The 17,128-nt window shown below is 39.9% G+C and overlaps 1 long non-coding RNA gene across 1 annotated transcript; it reads left to right on the top strand.

Annotated features, from left to right (window-relative positions):
- The first annotated feature begins 14,701 nt into the window (after positions 1-14,701).
- Positions 14,702-16,544, top strand: LOC144989422 (uncharacterized). Its single transcript, XR_013653574.1, has 2 exons — positions 14,702-14,796; positions 14,905-16,544. It is a non-coding gene; the product is annotated as an uncharacterized LOC144989422 (long non-coding RNA).
- Positions 16,545-17,128: the final 584 nt, after the last annotated feature.

The following is a 17,128-nucleotide window of genomic DNA, read 5'->3' as shown; positions in this document are numbered from 1 at the left end:
AAAATGAATGCTTGAGAACATGCTTGGATATGCAACTTGACTTTGAATAATGGTCTTGTATCAGACCATATAGAAATATGCTGTCAGAATTTATCTGACCAGTGGAATGAGACGCAGCAGTTTGCTGAACCACTGAGCTGCAACAGGTACAAAGCCTGTGTCCTCAGCTACTACCAACCACAATAGGGATTTTCCCTTGTTGTTAGACATGTCACATAAGCATGAACTCCTAAACCAACTAACAAGCCATTACAATGAAATTATATTTTATAGAGTTCAAAATTAATGAATGTTTTCATGATGCAGCAAAAATGCTGCTTGTTCATGGTCACAATAGCAAATGCCCAATTGGCATAGAATGCAAAGTGTTTATTAATAAACACTAATTAGGGTGATTTGCTTCAAATTATCTATGTTTACAGACAAGTACCGTAAATTCCGGACAACAAAGCGCACCCGATTACAAGCCGCACCCACCAATTTTCACGTGTTTAATTACTTTTATACATACACAAGCCACGTCAGAGTACAAGCCGCGCATGTGTTAGGCGACTTTGTCATCCTGACAGATCACGTCCTGATTCCCAGAGTGAATGCAATTCATTAGCACACTGTGGGTGGAGTCAGCTTTGACTCAGGCTCATGTATTTGAGTATGTCAACATCTGTCAAACAGCACGCACCTCTATTCTGTTCACAAGTTCTTCAGTTATGGTGTTTTTATTTCATTTTTTTTTTTAACTTATTGACAATCTAGGTATCATACATAAAATTACAAACAGTAACCATATAATCAACATTACATCCCTCAGTTATGATGAGGAAATTTACATCCGCGATTCCCCATTTCCCATGAGTCTTAGGGGCTAAAGGCGGGGCCAACGCCCGGCTCCCCACCCTGTTGTACGTGTTTAAGAATGAGCAAGTATCAGCAGTGCATGGAGGGGTGAACGGGAAAAGCTCTCCTTCCCTTTTTGTCGCGGCAGCATTATGGGAGTAACAGGGCTGGTTGAAAAAATACACCAGTAAAATAAAGCAGCGGCGACTGAAAAGCGTGCGCCTCAGCGCGATACGCGCGCCTCAGTGCGGCGCGTGCTTCAGAAGTCGGAAGCCTCTGCGCTCCGCGGACGCCTCTGCGCTCCGCGGACGCCTCTGCGCTCCGCGCTTGCCCCGCGCGCTCCTTGTCTCCCCTTCCTATCTACTCCGACACCTCTGGCCAGGGCGGCTTCAAGGAGGAGCACTTCGTCCCCATTGCGCCGGTGGAAGGAGCAAATCGTGTCTGTGCAAAGCAATCGGACTTAAAACTGTACGTTTTGTGTATGAGGGGCGGGTGCGTTGTTACGTGTGGGAGCCATCAGACTGCCATCGGCCCCGCAGCTCTATGTGAACGAGCAGCAGAACATGTCTCCAGCTCACACGGCGGCTGTGGGTCGGTGTGAGCTTTTCAAAGCAAAATTCCGCTCAGTACTTAGAAACCGTAAAAACGACCTTGTCGATTTGTGTTTCCAGTCGTGTCCCGACAAAATAAAGGCTGATGTTATTCCCACATATTTACGTGCAGCCAGCCGAGTCACTATGACTCAGAGGTAAATTCACTCCTGAGCATGCGCTGTTCTCTCTGTCACGCAGCTGACCGGCTTTTCCAAACCCGTTGGTGATGGTGGATTTTTTTACACTGCTTTTAACGATTGCTTTTAACTTGAAAGCTGCATCATACTGTAATGGCGATCACGTGCACGTTGGGTGTAATGGCACCAAAGGATTCTGGGATGCGGCCGGGCATGCGTGTTTCGTTTTGTTGAACCATGACTGAAGTGTCTAAGACCTAAGGTCAAGTCCATGCTGTTTGGCTGCTAAGAGGTGTGTTGAAAAATAAATGCCTTGTGTTTGATGTTAGATCGAGAATTCAAACCATTCACTGAGTTCGAAAGTACGTACATGGCGGCCGCCAATTAAATCCAAAAATTAGCCGCGTCACTGAATAAGCCGCAGGGCTGTAAGCGCAGGAAAAAAGTAGCGGCTTATAGTCCGGAAATTACGGTAGTCCTTCTGCAGGTTACACTCAGACAGGCTGAGACAAAATGTAAATGCGCTGCATCTTTGACATTTAATACATTTAATCAATTACTTTTTATTTTATTTATTTATTTATATTTTTTGACAGGGAATAACAGCTTTTACATCATTGTTACATTGTTTCCAAGTTACACATTATTTTACATTTATATTTTCAGTCAGTAAATCAGAATTAGTGTTTTTGATCATTTTGTACTCTTCCCCTCTTTTTTATATGAACAGAAGAAAAACAGAACAGCTGTCAATCACAGTCTTATCCAAAAAAAGACGAATCAATAAAATAAACCCACATTATCTGTTATCTTGTAATAGAGAAGTATTTTATTGTTGGAATTAAAGAAGGTCTGGTCTAAGAGGTCCAATATATTTGACACATTTTCCCACCATCTCAAACCTTTATCTGTTTGCATCTGTATTGCAAAAGTTAGTCTTTCCATAACATAAATGTCGTGAATTGTTTTATACCAATCATCTACTGTTGGAGCATCTGGCTGCAACCACTTTCTTGTTAAGGCCTTTTTCCCTCCCACCAGCAATATTCTCATTAAATATTGGTCTGCTGCAGGCTGCATGTGTTGTGTTACTGTTCCCAAGTATAAAGCTGAGGCATTAAAGGGAAAGGTTTCTTGAAATGTCGTCTCCAAACATTCATGGATTTCTTGACAAAAGGATGTGAGTACAGGACAATCCCAGAATATATGGTAGTGGTTGCCTTCAGATGGGCCACATAACCTCCAACAGCTTGTACTAACACCTTGATGTCTTTTTTGTCTGGGGGTGATGAAGAATTTGATTATGCTTTTCTATCCAAATTCCCTCCAACTATGTGAATGTGTGGTTCTCCATTGCGATTTACAGATATTTTCCCTTTCTTCTTCAGAGATGTGCAATCTTCCTTCTCGTTCCCATTTACTTTTAACATTTTGAGTGTTTGTGTGTCGGGAGTCCTGTAGACCCTTGTACAGTTTGGATATTATTCTTCGTCTGCTCCCAGAAGTATAGGCTGTTATAAACACTTTCAGTATGTCATTGTCTAATTTTCCTGATCCCTCAGCCAAGATCCCATTCAGTCTATGGCGTATCTGTAAGTATCTGTGACTCCTGTTGTTCTCCATATTTTAAATCTTGAGTCTGTCCTGTTAGGTATTAAATCTGTGTCGTATGCTCCCCAACGCAGCACCTTTTCTGCTCCCTCCAAATTACAGTTTTTAACTATTTTCCGCCATATTTTTCAATTACTTTTTTCATGTGTAAAAAAAAAAAAGCCAAGTTTTTAAAAAAGCCAAATTTTCAAGTTTGTGTTTCAAAATGTATTTGGATTTGTACCATTGCTCAGTTTCTCATTGCCTTTAATATTTATCTGTTTTATGGGACCAAAATGAAAACTTGCATTTTTTGCAGGTAAAGACACACATTTGTACGACGGAGTTTTAGGGCCACGGTGAGGAAAAAAAAATTCTGACCAACATGACGAGATTAAAGTCGTCATGTCGACTTTAATCTCGTCATGACGAGAAAAAACTCGACACAAAGTTTCGAGAAAAAACTCGTCGTGTCGAGATAAAAGTCAAAATAAAGTTTCGAGATTAAAGTCGCAATTTTGCTCGAGAGCAGTGAAGCTGAGTCTTTCAGGAGTATTCAGTGTTATGGCTATGTTATTGAGCTAGTGGCTTCGTATTTAAGAGTTTACGACAGTTTTATGGCCACCAAAAAAAAAGTAATTTTATTAGGAGATAAAAACTCATAAATTTACGGGAAAAAAGTCATAGATTAACAAGGAGAAAACCCCGAAGTTGTCTGTTTATCGGAGCCTAGTTTGAAGATGAAATATGTGGAGCCTTTTGTGAATCTTTATTTCCGGATTATAGATTTAAAACAAAGAGATTCTGAGCCTTCTGGCGACTCAAATCAGATTATTTTCAGTGTAGCTGTCTTTCCGGGGTTCAGTGTCAGTAAAGCGGACTCTCATATGTAAAATAAGGAGCTCAGAGACACGTTTGGGTGTAGAGGACCGCTGCAGCCTTTATTCTCCTTTTCATTCACACAACCTGAAGTTCATCTGTCACATTACGTCATGAATCTGTCATCCAAACACCAATGCCGAAGTTAACAGTGTTACATACGCCCCTCTCCTGCAGATGAAGCGACCCGTTTGATGATTAAAAAACAAAGATGAATGAAATAGTCTGTTGTATTAGCATTACAACGTTGAAAAAGGCAAAAAGTGCTGCTCCTCCTCAGACGGAAGCATCACACAAACATAGAGATCTGGTCTTTGGTGGAGGAAGAAAGGATTCAAGCAAACAGCTGCAGGGACACCCGATGGCTTCATCATCGGGCTGCAGAGTATGGAGGCAGAGATCCTGCAAACCAACCATCAATAAATAAAACTTTAATAACTTGTAAATCAAACAAATGAGCTTCCAGACATTTGGAACGTTATCAATAAACATTCAGCTCACCTGTTCAACTGAGTTTAGTCGGTCTGCTCTGCTGCTGCGCGGCGTTCACCTGCTGCTCTGCATGCTCACTCCCACAATAATCTCGTAAATTTACGAGTTTTTTTGCGACTTTAATCTTGAAACTTTATTTCGACTTTTATCTCGACAAGACGAGTTTTTTCTCGTCATGACGAGATTAAAGTCGACATGACGACTTTAATCTCGCCACGTTGGCCAGAATTTTTTTCCTTACCGTGGCCCTAAAACTCCGTCGTACATTTGCCTTCTAGTAGTAGCAATGGTGTTTCTTTAACCCTTGTACTATCCTAGGCACTTTAACGATGGGAGTTGGGTCATCTAGACCCACTAGACAGTGCTCTGAACCTTTTTTCTTCGATGATTTGTGATCTTCACTGATGTCCATGGATTAAATGAAATCTTTCCACCTTTATCCACCTTTGTCATGGTAGGGAGAACACGTTAAAGTAAGGGTGGGGTCATCTAAGATAGCACAAGGGTTAAGATGTTTCTCTGATAACTCGGCGTTCAACTCTCACGTGTTGACATTCTTTCAGTTAGCATAACTCATCGACCATTAATGTAAAAATTTTTTTATGCCAACTGATTCTAAAGCAGATATAAACAGCTTTGCACCAAAACTACTTTTCTCTACTTTCGAATCTGTTGGAATTACTTTGATTACTTAAATGGTTGATGAGTTATGGTTGTTCAAAGCGTGTCAAATGGTTGTAAGGAACAGTTCCTTAAAGGAGACCAACATCTATTTGTCACTACATCTCTTTAAACTGATGTTGGAAAATGGCCTGTGAAGGTGCATATAGCCGAAAAGAAGTACATTTGTTGGGAAGCAACCTAAAGGTGAAAATGCCCAAAGAGGATGAATTTACCCTCTGCTGTGATAGCTGTTTGTTGTTTGGATTGGCTCTGTTATGAGAAAAAAAAAATCTAAAAAAGTCCAAGCTTAGACAGTTATGACCAAAAGCAATAAAAATACAGAGAATGACCGGCCTGAATAACCAAGGACAGGAAAAGTCTACATGATTGACAGTGTTCTGCCTTTAATCTGCCAGTGAAGAAATAAGGTGGAACAAGTGAATGCCTGTCTGTGTATGTGTGTCGGCCATGTAGCTAGGAGACCGTTCCCATAGAGATTGCTGGACTAACGTTTCAGTGAAGATGGGGGAATGGGCACACAGGAGAGTGAGTTTGTCAGTAAGTGTCTTACATCTGTGCACAAGAGTGACAGTGATGTGAGGAGACTGTCTATGGTTGATCCTTTGATTATGGACTGTGCAAACATGTGCCTACTGCTAAGGAAATCTTAGCGCTTCACTGAAACTCAGTGTCGCTTTATTAATACAAATGGAGTGCTTATTAGCTATGGAGATGTGCATGTATACGTGTTGAGAAGTGAAATACAGTTTCCAAAAACTGGGTTAAGACGAAAACAGACTTACATTTTCTATAGAACGAATTATTGGTGTGGTGCTGCTAATCAAGTTAGATAAAATGATAGTCACTGTAAAAACCTTGATCCAGAACCTTCTAATACATTTTCTTGAGACAAAAATAAACATTTTTTACTGCTCAATGGCTAATTTCGTTCTGCACAGTTAGAGCAAAGACAATACCCAGGACTAAGCACAAAGGTGAGGATATATAAGCAGTCAAAGCACACTCTAAATACAAACTGTGGAATTTGGCTCAGAAATCTTAATGAAACTTTTAAAATGAATCCTTGAAATTTTCTTGTTGACATCTCATGTGATTTATGCCTGATAAAAAAATAAAAATTGTGGTGTTCTGGAATTTTGATTTTACAAGCTGTTATTGCCATTTTGCAATGTTGAAATTACGGATGAGGTCATTGTCAAACAATTTCTTATTCGTAAATTCTATGTCAAGTGCCTTTGCCACATTTTGTAAGTGAGAGATAAATCTTGATGATAAGTTTTCAATCTTGTTATTTTTTTACATTTACATTCTTTTTCCACAAGAAGTGGACATGCGGTGAGATGCTTTGTCATAGTAACGGTTACTGTACTACTTGTTCAGGAGATGCTTTCCAAACAGGCAGGAATTGTAGAAAACTTTTGCCTACTTGCTATAGGGGGGAATCACACCAGGGCTCACTTGCAAGTGAACTCATCCATCCATCTTCTGGACCAGTTTAATGCGTTATAGGGTCGCAGAGTTCCCGTGCCAGCTACTGTTGGACAAAGGCAAGGTACACACTGGAAAGGTCGCCAAGTCATAGCAGGGCACATATGTGGTTGGGAGCAAATACCTCTTGTGGTAAAAGCACCCATAAACTTAATTCGAAACCTTAAATGTCAAGGTTTTCCCAAAGGTCAAAACAGTCTATGTAAAAAAAACAAGTGAAGATGTGTTACTTCTTTAAAAAAGACTGTTATTTTCTAAAAAAAGAGGTTTAAATTTGAGTACTATTAGTCGTATAAACAATGCTTGATCTTTTGTCCTGTGCACCACTGGACTGTAGTTTCATATCAGGAGCAGCAGACTGCTGTGACAAAAATGCATTTTATCTTCATATTATTACCATTTCTTGTAGGATGTTGCAGATCACAAAACCTGTGGGTATCCAATTTTGCTTTGTAGCTCCAGATTATAAACCAGACCTTATAAAATGTATGTACTCTATATGGAGCTTACACCTTCATTTAAATGTAGCCTTTTCATGCAGACCAAGGTGACAGGAGCTTACTTTAGTGAGAAAGGCAATGAACCGTGGAGCCAGGTAGGCTGTCGAACGTCCAGATGGCAGGTCTGCCTCTGGCTAAGGGCTACATGTGTTCCTGCAGAAAACAAGTTACGTCCAGCAGTTACTGTTTCTCCCCAGGGAGCAGCACTGTAAACTACCACTACAGAATAAGATGGCATTATGGTCTGTCCTTCAAGCTCTGTCAGGCCTGGACATTTCTTTTCTTTTTCCTTTTTTTTTTTTTTTTTAGAAATGTAAGAAAACCAAATGGTTTGAGGATGTCGATGCTCATAAATCAGTTTATACGTGTAAAAAGGCATTTGTAGGTCTTGCGTTATTGCCTTTCAGTAGTAGTTCATTATGTTGCTTAGGTTATGTCCATTTATTAATATAGCACACTTCCCACAGCCGTTGATTACAATAAGTGCACAGTGTGACGAGAGCAAAAAGGGAAAGAAGCAATGTAGTAGCAATATTATAGTAAAATAGCCATATATAAACAGGCTGAAAAAAGCAACCACATGTTAAACACAACAAAGGTGGCAAAAGCCAGTGCACAGAAGTGGGGTGTTGATGTTTCTGACTCATTACTTATGAGGTAAAAGCTTTTATGTTTACCAAGCAATCTTTTTTTTTAATGTATGATTTATTTATACATTTTTCAAAATATGAAAAAAAAAATCAAAACCACAATTACAAAGAAAAAAATGTACACAAATGAATGAATAAAATCATACAAACAATATATTGTGTCACCAATCTATGAACAGAAGAGACACTGAACACCTCATACCTGTTAATGTATTTTAAAGTTCACTTGGTCGGTTCTAAGAGCAAGGACATGACATGCTCTAAGAAAGGTGACCAAATTTCAGAGAATTTAGATCCATTACCATTAAGAAAATGTCTGATTTTTTCCAGCGTAATAAAAGAAACTGAGTCTTTTATCCACTTTGAGTGACTGGGTGGGCGCAGATCTTTCCAGTGCATCAGGATAGTCCGACGGGCAAGCAATCTTAATTACTGTATTTTCCGCACAACAGGGCGCACCAGATTAGAAGTCGCACCGTCTGAACTTACTGTACATCATATATAGGGTGCACTGATCTATAAGGCGCATTAAGTGAAACAAAAGAGTCAGAGATAAGTTTATCAGTCCATCAGATTTGACTGCGTTCACTGTAACTTTAGAACATGTTTAAAACATACTACACATTAGCCGCAGTAGAGTAATTACAATATCTGTAACTTTTAAACTTGTCGGCAACACATTAAAAACAGACTGATACTGCTAAAACAAAAGTTCCTATCCTAATTATTATTCCCAACCTTGTTGGTAAAACACGTAGAAAAACAGTTCCGACACAGCTTCACATTTGCGGATTTGCAAAAACACTCAACTGAGCTTTTTGACAGAGTGCAGTGTACCTTTCAAAATCCCTTTAACATCAGTAAACACAACCAGAATTGATCCATAAATGAGGTGCTCTGGCTAAAGTCTCAATGCTTATAGTGCGGGAATTACGGTAATAACAAGAACTTTTTTGACGGCTACCTGCTGCTCTAATCTACAAGAGTAATCCATAATGACTGAGATTTTTTGCGCCAGGGTGGCTTAGAGATTTCAGTGGCCTGATAACACTGACGGCATCATCTCTCTCTTTCTTAGTGTCATCCATGTTTTTGACAATCCTTTTGGCTGGCATCCTGCTGGTTTTTCAAAAGCCCTTATCCTTTCTGCTGCTGATTACCTGGATCTGGTGGGTTTCACCAACAAGAAGCGTGGCGGGATAGTTGAAAAGCATTTAGGGCAATTGGAGTTTAACACCTGTATTTAAACCTTTAATATGTGCCATTGCAAATTATTATTAATGATACAGCTATTGAGAAAGGGCAAAAACATGTGTTATATATTCATTATTTGCATTCAAAAGTGGCTAAATGTGGTGGCATGATGAAAAGACGTAACCCGATCCTTAATCAATACGCCTTTTTTATTTTGTATCATTCCATCATAATGCCGTATTTGAATCACTGTATAGAAATTTGGAGAAATTGCTACAAAACAAATATGCACCCTTTAACTTTACTTCAAAAACAAGCCATCAGATTTCTTCACAAAGTTAAATATAATAAGCGAACTAATCCACTTTTTCTTGTACATTTAACTTAAAATTACAGGATTTGGTAGATTTTAAAACTGCCCAAATTAGGTAAAAAGTATCAATAAATTCTTTGCCAACTAAAATTCAAATTATGTTTCAAAACAGAGATGTTGTAAATAAATATAACTTTAGAAGAACCAACAAATTGTACCAACCTAAAGTAAGGACAACCTTAAAATTGATGTGTATCTCAGCAAAGGATGGAACAATCTACCTGATGAAATGAAAACTTGTAAGAGTCTTGTTCAGTTTAAAGGTATGTTTAAAAGATTCATAATCAATAAGTATAATAAAACAATGATGATCAGGCTTGGGAAAACAGTGTGGCTACTGTATACCGCACATACACACACATGTAATACATTTTTGTAGCAGCTGTGTACATTTGTTGGTTTAGTCAGCAGGTGGAGTAGTCGCTGTTGGACCCATCTCTCCTTTGTGGACAATTTTCCCTATGATTGGTCTCTTTTATGCAGCGTCTATGGCTCATTTTGATTCACTCGGCGATCCTCGTTCGTAGCCTCTGCATGCTCTGCGTCTGGTTCTGCTCCGCCCTTCCTTCCTTTGGGCCAGCTGGTGTGTGGGCCATCGCCCTGCTTTGCGTACCCCAGTGGGTCCTGCCCTGGCCTTTGGGGACTTGTGTCAGCCACATTCGTGAGTGTGTCAGTCTCTTCGCGGCCTTGTTTTCTCGGCTGGACAGTTAATTTGTTAATCTCTCTGGTTGGTTGGAGGTTTGTGGGGGCTGTGTGATGGATTCTTCCGGGGCATCGTTTTCAAATCCCCCACTGAGGGTGGCCCCTAGGAAGTGTTCAGGTTGACGTGACTTGATCTGGACCTGTTAGCGCCTCGCAGTTCATCTTTCTGGGCATTAGTGGCCTAGTTCCTCGTGCGCCTTCGGGATTAGTTTGTTTTTTTTCTTTGGCTGCCCATGCTGTCTCCACGGTTTTACTCCGAACGCGATATGTGGCTGGGTATGACTGTTATCGCTGATGTTCTCACTGTCCTGCCTTTATGCCTCCCAGTGTCATTCAGTTGGCGCTCGAAGTGTTTATCGGTTTACCTTTCAGCTGTCGTGGCAGTCCTCATAATATCGACTGTATTATCAGAAGCCCTGTACTGGACTTCGTTTTTGCGTGTTATTGATTTCTCACTGGTCAATTTTCCTCTGTATCCCTGGACTTTTGTATCTGTGTGGCTTTCGAATCTGGGTTTCCACGTTGTCTCTGATGTATGGTCCGCCACCCGTCCGGATTTATTTTCTTCTATGAATCAGGATGTTTCATTGATGCATGCCTCTCCCCATTATTTCATCTCTCGCTTTTGTGCAGCGTGTCGTTTATTCATTCTTTGGTTGAATGACTATGATTTGTCAATGATTGGGCCATCTGAAATTTGCTGTGGCCTTGGTCCCACGGTTCATCTTGTGTTCTTGTTCCGGCTAGTTCGATCCTGGGCCACATGTTCCTGTTGTTCTGGATATTCATGTCTTACGTTTTTGGTCTTTCCTTCTCAATGCTTGGAGTGGTTTTGTTATGATGATGACTGTCGTGTCTTCAGTCTCCCTCCACTTGTTCTTCTGAGGCTGCGCCCGCTGGTTTTGGGGAGAAAGATTTATGAAGAGTGGTTTGTGTATGTCCGGCCGCCAGAATCCACAGCTCTAATGGTTTTTAAGGGATCGTGTGGTTATTATAGAATTCAGCCATGGAGATTATATTAAGGCTGTTTTAATAGTGAGATGATAGTCTTATGTGTCATCGATTGACTTGGTTAGTGTTTAAATAACACCATGAGCAATTTTAACCCTGACCGTAGAAACTATATCACTTACGCTCTTTAGCTTAGTTCAATCAATCAATATGTCAGCAGCAGAATGAATGTAAATTCTTGGATTATAGATGTTAAAAGAAAATTATTTTTCCAGGTGGAAGCCTCAAAATTTAGGATGTTCTAAGTTTGTATTACAGTATGCAACGGAGCTCGAATTTAGTTTCTTAAGCTCATTTATGTATGTAGTATGCCAATGAAGCATAGTAATTATGGCCATTGAGTTCGTTCTTAATATTTAGATGGAACTTCGACTAAATGGAGGTTTCTTGAGCGTGTATAATTGGTATGCCAAATGGAAGAAAACTTCATGGCCATAAGCTCGTTTTAGTACTGTCATTGGAAGCTTCGAAATAATGGATGTTACTAAGCTCGTAAAAATAGTATGCCAAATGGAAAAGTTCATGGCCGTTCAGCCCGTTCATAGTATTTGATGGAAGCTTTGAATATGGATGTTACTCAAGCATGTCATAGGATGCCATCAGAAGCATTGTATTGGATGTTAAGTTAGTGTCATCATGCGGGTTGTTCATGGCGGTTCAAATTATAGTTCCTTACAGCATTTTTGTGGACGTGGGATTTACGTTCTAAAAATCAGGTATGAGTAATTATTATGTTTGCTCCCCTATCATTTCTTTCCCTCTCTCTTTCAGATATTATGTTTCCTAGTGGTTTCCACGAACGGGAGCGGCCCTGCGGTCACTGGTGCCGGGTCACACATGGCAGATTCACTAGATAGTGTGTTCCCTTCGTGGCGCTGTACTCGAATGGGAGCGGCCCAACGGTCAATGGTGCCGGGTCACACAAAGCAGATTCACTAGATAGTGTGTTCCCTTTGTGGCGCAGTACTCGAACGGGACCGGCCCAACGGTCAATGGTGCCGGGTCACACATAGCAGATCCACTAAATAGCATGTTCCTATGGAGTTATTTCAGTCTCAATAATCAGAAATGCACACAACCGGTTTCACAAATACACACGCTCCGATTCACAAATGTCATTCTATGCAAATGTGAAAAATAAATTCGGAAATACACACCCTGTGTTTCACAAACACACAGATTGTGTTTCACACATGCACACTAAATGTTTTACAAATGCACAATAAGTGTTTCTCACAAATGTGCACACTGTTTTTCACAAAAACATTTTAGACATTCACAATAAATGTATCAGAAATGCACAGTAGGTGCTTCACAAACATGATTTTTAGGTACACATGTGATGTGAACTCACAGATCATTCGAATTGCAGAATGTGCATTCAAAATCCCGTTCTCGTTTGTGAATCTCCCCGTGTGTGTGAGAGATTTTTCTACGGTGAATATTGAGACTCATCTGACGGAGCGGGTCAACTAATGTCACCATTGGCTAGTGAATCTGTCAATCAAACTCATCGGCAAAGCAGGCGGGTTCGCATTTAGCCAATCGAATGGCCCCTTACACTCTTCACTCTCAACTGACGAGGGAGGGAGCTGTTCAGCACAGCAGTTGGGAGGACGCGGGCGGCAAACATGGCGGAGAGGTCTTCCGAACGGGATCAGTCTCAGCCCGTAAGTAATGCACTTATTTGATTTTTATTCCCTCGTTGTACATCCTGTAATGTTATTGAATACTAAGTTGAAGCGTTCTCCTTAGCCAAGTGACATGTGTGAATGCTTTATAAACATTTCAGCCGAGTCGTTTGCAGAGTACCCCCACCGCTAATTAGCTTAGCTTTGCTTTGCCTGTGCGGTCATATTTTTTTAATGGTTTTAAAGCGGGGGAGGACTTATGGTTTTGTCAAGTTTTACCAGCTCTTCACACAACACGAGTAACTACAACCAACCAGGGGCCTCGAAACTAGCTGGCTTTCGACTCAAGTTGTGTCTGCCTTTGTGAGTGAACTTCAAGCCGGTTTCGGTTCAAGCTAGCGCCTGTAGCCAATGATCTGTAGGTTCTACCATGATTCAGATAGAACTAAGGGGAAAAGCATGCCGGATTTACAGCAGCACAGAAAGTTTAATAAAAAGTATTGATTTAGAGACGGGGATTTGTTTAAACACTGATGGTATGCTATGCTAACTAGTTAGCTGTTCCGTGTGCTGCCTTTATGTAAACGCGATCCGGGTTAAAGTTAGACACAGTCTTTTCACAACCCAGACTTTAAGATGGGGTGGATTGTGCAACAAAGTTAATTCATATGACATTCATGAAAACGGCATTTTTTAAATATAACAGACGTGAATCCACTGTTGAATGAAAGAAGCCTCATTAAGTTTCTAACGTTAGAACCCGTATTGTGCTGACCAGCCCTGTGAGATTGTGTCAGAGTGACAGCCACTAAATTCCCCGTATCTTTACTTCCAATGACGAAATGACAAGAATCCCAAACATTATGTTTTTAGGCTGTTTTGTAGTCGATAAGTAGTCACAGAAAGGGTGGATGGGAGAAATATGCTGTCAACAGTGATTTGAGTAGAAGTTACTGTAAATATTACACACAGGCTTCCTGTGATCAGTGTCTTGTCTCTGATTGTTTATTTTTAACGCTGTTCTTTACTACAAGCTCAAGTTATCATAGCAAGAGTGTTTTAAAAAATTCCCCTTTCAAATATTTGAAAATGATGTAATTTAATCTCAGACAGCTAAATGATCTAATACATGTTTGTCGTGTTTTTATTTATTCTCCAGGAATTACTGAAGCGTGACGGCGTGACAATCTTTTGTTCCTCCTGACATCAGGCAATACAACTCTCTGGCAGGGCATCTTACAAGTAATTTCTTTTAATTTTACCCACTGATTTTCCAATTATTTACCTTTTTTATCAATCTTTTTATTTTGTGATATTTCTATTTGTAATGCATGTGTGTTTATGTGTTTTTTTAAGATGGCCATTTTTAAAAAATTTCCTCAGGGATTATTAAATACCCTTCTATTTCATATTTTATCATCCTATTGTATTACTGTTTTACCTATCAATTGGGAATTTAGCATTTTTGCCCCTGTAAATATCTGTCAGTTGAAAGTATTTGTACTTGTATTCCATAGATCTTGTACCTGAAGATAGCAGACAACAACTGTGACGCTGTGAACGTTTATGGCTTTCCTCTGAGGTATTCATGTTATTCATAAAGAAATATTTCATTCACATATCAGGCAGTATAAGCACTTGGTTATTTGTACAAAAATAAAATAACTTTTTTAGACTCCTGAAAACAAAGGCAACTCTAAAACTCTTTCCCCTCATGGATAACATTTTACCCCCCCCCCCCCCCCCTTAACAGTCTCTCTCACCTCAATGTTTCCCCCAGTGATACATGTAACCCACTCCTGCAATTTATCTAACCTAGAAATTCTACTTATTGGCATCATACATAAGAACATTACATTTTAAATTGATGTGTACCGTATTGGCGATGCATTTGTAATTATGTGTTTGAGACATGATTTCCATGTTATTGTCAGGGTGAGAGGAGATCACGGAGGAGAACATGCGGGCATAGCTGAGTTAATGCTCACAGTACGTGGAACTGACACAAACAGCAAAAGTGTACACACAATCAACGGTGAGTTGAACCTAGTTTTAGACGCTTTAATATATACATAAAAGTGAATGATGTATTAAAAATAAATCTGACAATATAATATTTCTTTTTGCTTTTTTCCAAATACAGGATTGAGCCCCTCTGGTGTGATGTCTTCATGACTGTTACTGGTTTATATTACAACATCCTGCACTCTCCTGAGGACCAAGGCTTGCTCAATATCAGTAACATCACGTATTCTACTGCCACTAGATTTTCCTACCACGCATTCAGGCCAGTTTGGATGTCTTTAGTGAGGCGTGGGACAGCCATCCAATCAGGACGGAGCAAAGCATGACACCAAATCAGCTGTGGCAGTTGGGCTTGACCCAGAACCCTGTTTCTGATCCCCGGATAAGTGCTTTATTTCAGTGTTTTTCAACCTTTGTTCTCTTGTTCCACGGTCTGACACCGGAATCTGTGGAAAGTTACACCGCTAAAGACGAGCTTTAGCTGGTATTTTTGTTAGAACTGGGAGACTTTACCAGCAGAATTAAGAACAAGGAAGTGAAGACTTTAACCACTTCTGATGACATGTGATTAAGCCTTCAAGAATGATTGGCGGAGACAGTTAAAGGGGCGGGACTTTTCCTTACACGGTTATAGCTGCAGCTAAATCGCGGTACCGTCAACCTTATCAAAATGTATTTTATAGAATTAAATAAACACAAAGAAAAAGTCATTTTAAGATCTTTCATATTCTTAACTACTCAGTGTTTTATCAGGGCCTGTTTGGATGAACAAAGAGCTGATTTCCTGGAGATGGGAAATGGTTTTAGATCAGTGAAGTAGGGCAATTCCCCACGGCACACTTGACCATCTCCCACGGCACACTATTGTGCCGCGGCACACACACTGGTTGAAAAACACTGCTTTATTTAATCTCACTGTACTGGACAACTGATTTGTGTGCAGTTCGACTAAAGTGGAAAGTATCAAGAACAGTATGATGAAATCACAATGACTACAAGGAATTTTCATCAAAAATGAATGAAAAGTATTATTGTTGTGTGGTGCAAACAATTTCCCTAAATTGTTTGTTTGTAGGAAGAATAGCACATCTGCAAGTTCAAAATGCATCACAATGCATGGCATTATGAGCCATCATATGTACTAATGTCACTACTTTGTTAAGGATCACTTATTTGCAAATTATAATCAGTTATGGAGATATGAGGTCTGCCTGCCAGCAACAATATAAGTTATTATTAGTGGGTGTCTGTTCCTACATAATCTAAAACACAAAAAAAAAACAGTGCTGTTCATAAACAGTTTTTTTTTTTTTTTGTCAGGGTATGCTGGTTCCAGAGATTGAATGGGAGGAGAGTGGATCCATGACTGAACCTCATCCTGGGATAAATGTCCCGGTATGGGACAGTCCCCTTTTGGGTCCACAAATGTTGGAACTGCAAGACGACATCAACCCATTGTTTAATTCAGACCGTTTTATGAGTGGACCTATATCTTTACAGTCCCGTTTGTTTAGAACTTAATTTAGGCGACATAATTACATACAGAAGAAGAGAGACTGAGGGGAGCAAGACAAAGTTCAAATCAATACTGCTGTATTGTTCAAGGGACTTCATTGTATGTAAGGATGTTATGAAAATTAGTTCCAGTTTAAATAAAATTCAAATCAGTAGAGATCCCACATTTGCTTAAATTTTGATGTTTTAATCTGTCCATGTTTTCTCTGAATTTTACTCTGCAATAAAGGGTGAATGTTTGCACTTTGTTGTTCTATGACCATCTTTTGTTGTGTAGTATTTAACCAGCTATAAAACCCAGAGAGATGAGGATCTTTTTTGCAAGGGTGACCTGGCCAAGAGGTGTATATGTATATGGTTACAATATAAAATCAATGACATTTGTGTTATTAAAAAAGTAAAATTAAGGTCCAGCAAAGTGACTTCGGGCTGAGCAGGGGAGGTGTATTGGGTATCTGTGATTGACAGTGAGATGAACTTGAGGTAATGTAGTCCCACTGCGTGGTACGGAGCAAAGTGATGCCAGTTTCTCCACAAAACCTTCTGTGGAAGTTGCAGATTTTTCTCCTCCACCTTCATATGATCCAAACCGTGTCTGAGTGTTGAAATGACGCTAGCATGAAAGCTAAGAGAATAACGTACAAACGATCCCGAGTGAAACGTTCATTGTAAATCCCATGACCAGTACAGAGTTCGATGGATTCAATGTCAACTGCATTCAACCACTGTTGCCTTGCTCCCAGGTCCACTGAAAAGTTGCACAAGCCAGTCATTTTTGACCACCGAAGGCAATAAACCGACAAGCCATGCTAGGGCTAACACGCTAA

This window comes from Oryzias latipes, chromosome 23 (genome assembly GCF_053564925.1).
Source record: "Oryzias latipes strain Hd-rR chromosome 23, Olatipes_Hd-rR_3.1".
In the NCBI taxonomy this organism is placed as follows: domain Eukaryota; kingdom Metazoa; phylum Chordata; class Actinopteri; order Beloniformes; family Adrianichthyidae; genus Oryzias; species Oryzias latipes.
This window is presented reverse-complemented; position numbering and strand designations above follow the sequence as displayed.